Below are 2,086 nucleotides of genomic sequence, written 5' to 3'. Positions count from 1 at the left end.
TATGTATTTCTGATAGACTGACCTTTTTTTTTATTATGAAATATCTCATTATTACCAATAATATTTTATTGTAAATTTTATTTAGAATTAAAGCACATACTTAAGTATCACAAACACAATATTAAACTTCAAGAAATATATCACTAATTTGGAGTGAGCATTTATTTGTACAGTTACAAGATGCTGACAAACCCAGAGGAAGGGAGCAGGCCTGGCATTTGCAATCCAGTGCAGCAGTTGGTCATACCACCAACATAAAGCGAGACACACAAAGGGAGGACAATCTGTAATGGTCTGTCAGGGAGGGGCACAGGTAGTGCAGCTGCTACTTGTCCGCCTCAGAAGACTCTCAAATGTACAGGTCATGAAGCAAGCATTAGGTCTCTTGGGGAAAAGGGGATGCTTCATTTTCACAATCTCAAAGCCCGTAAAGCTGAGGGTATGGAGCAGAGTTGCTCTGTGATCATGGTTCTTTTGGAAGCAGATGAAGACATGGTCACGTGCATCCGCTCCTCCACAAACTCCAGAAGAACTGTGAAGCTGCCTTTGCTCCCCTCAGGCAGAGCACTGCCTGGGATCTCCATGTAGAGGCAACTGCTGCTCAGCACTGCCCTCCAGTTAATGTGTTTGACATCTGTAAAGCCTGGTCTGGACCTTGAGAATTCTCGGTTTCTTATTAGATGTCACTTCATCTGTTACATTCAGCTTATTATAGAGTAAAATTAATTAACTGAAAAATTGTGATCCCTCTCTGTTTCCTTACCCACCTAGGATCTTCAGGGGAGGGTGAGGAACATCAGGATCCCCACTGAGGCCCTGGATCCAGGTTACTACAGCAGTTAAGGGAGACCCTGCAACTCTTGTGGTTGTGGGTGGCTGCTGCTGCTGTGCAGGCTGGTGAGCAGCATGGTGAGGCTGGTTTATTCCCCTTCTTCTCTCTTATGAAGCAGTGGCTGTTGAGGATCTGCTGAAGGGAGAATTTCACCATATGGCAGCCGAAACCTTTATCTTGAAATGTAGTTTTCTGGTTAGAATATTCTTGGTTCACAATTTTGTACTGTCAGCACCTTGAATATGCCATCCTACTGCCTTCTGGCCTCCACTGTTTCTAATGAGAAGTCTGATCTTAATTATGTTGGGGTTCCCTTTTACATGATGAGTTGTTTTTCTCTTGCTGCTTTCGGGAATTTTTCCATTTTCTTTGGAATTCAACTTTTGGGTTTTGATGTCAGGGTGTGGATCATTTAAGTTTATTTTACTTAAAGTTAGTTGAGGTGGTTTTTTTTGGTGAATTAATTTATTTCATCAAATTTGGGAAGCTTTTTAGCTATTATTTCTTTGAATATTTTTTCTGTTCCTTTCCTTCTCACCTCTCCTTCTGGTTGTTCTGTTACATGTATTTTAATTCATGTAATGGTATCCCACATTTTTCTGAGGTTCTTTTCATTTTTATTTATTATGTTTTTCTCAGCTCTTCAGGTTGTATTCTCTCTATTAATCTCTATTCAAGTTTATAGATTCTTCCTTATGTGCTCTGTTATTGAGCCGCTCTAGTGAATTTTTCATTTGAATTATTGTACTTCCAACTGAGAATTTCTGTCTGTTTTTTTTTTAATAGCATCTGTCTCTTTGTTGATATTCTCCATTTTATCTTCTAATTCTTTAATAATTATTTCCTTAGTTTTTTTTTTTTTAACATATTCATAATAGCTAATTTTTCAAAAAGTCTTTGTCTACATAATCTGCCATCGGGGCCTCTTGGAAAAAACTTTAGTTGCTTGATTTTTTCCCCCTGTATATGAATTGCACTATACTGTTTCTTAGCATATCTTATAATTTTCAGTACCAGGGGATCAGATAATATATTTTAGCAACTTTAGACACTGATCCTCACCTTCTGGGGTATTTTGTTGCTTCCTCATTTTGCTTGTGTATTTGTTTAGTATCTTGACTAAAGTAATTCTGCAAAGTCTATTTCTCTTGCGGTGTGTACGTATCCTCGGATGACCTTGCTAAGATTTCTCCTCCCCTCTTTCTTTTTCTTTTTTTCTTTTGCCTGGCTACTTAGGGGATGCCTCTGGGGTTA

At 38.5% G+C, this 2,086-nt stretch overlaps 1 pseudogene; it reads right to left on the bottom strand.

The window, feature by feature from the left end:
- Positions 1-297: 297 nt before the first annotated feature.
- Positions 298-988, bottom strand: LOC118720874 (annotated as a pseudogene).
- Between the last annotated feature and the right edge of the window lie 1,098 nt (positions 989-2,086).

Source organism: Pipistrellus kuhlii, unplaced genomic scaffold (genome assembly GCF_014108245.1).
Source record: "Pipistrellus kuhlii isolate mPipKuh1 unplaced genomic scaffold, mPipKuh1.p scaffold_m20_p_17, whole genome shotgun sequence".
Classification (NCBI taxonomy): Eukaryota; Metazoa; Chordata; class Mammalia; order Chiroptera; family Vespertilionidae; genus Pipistrellus; species Pipistrellus kuhlii.
This window is presented reverse-complemented; position numbering and strand designations above follow the sequence as displayed.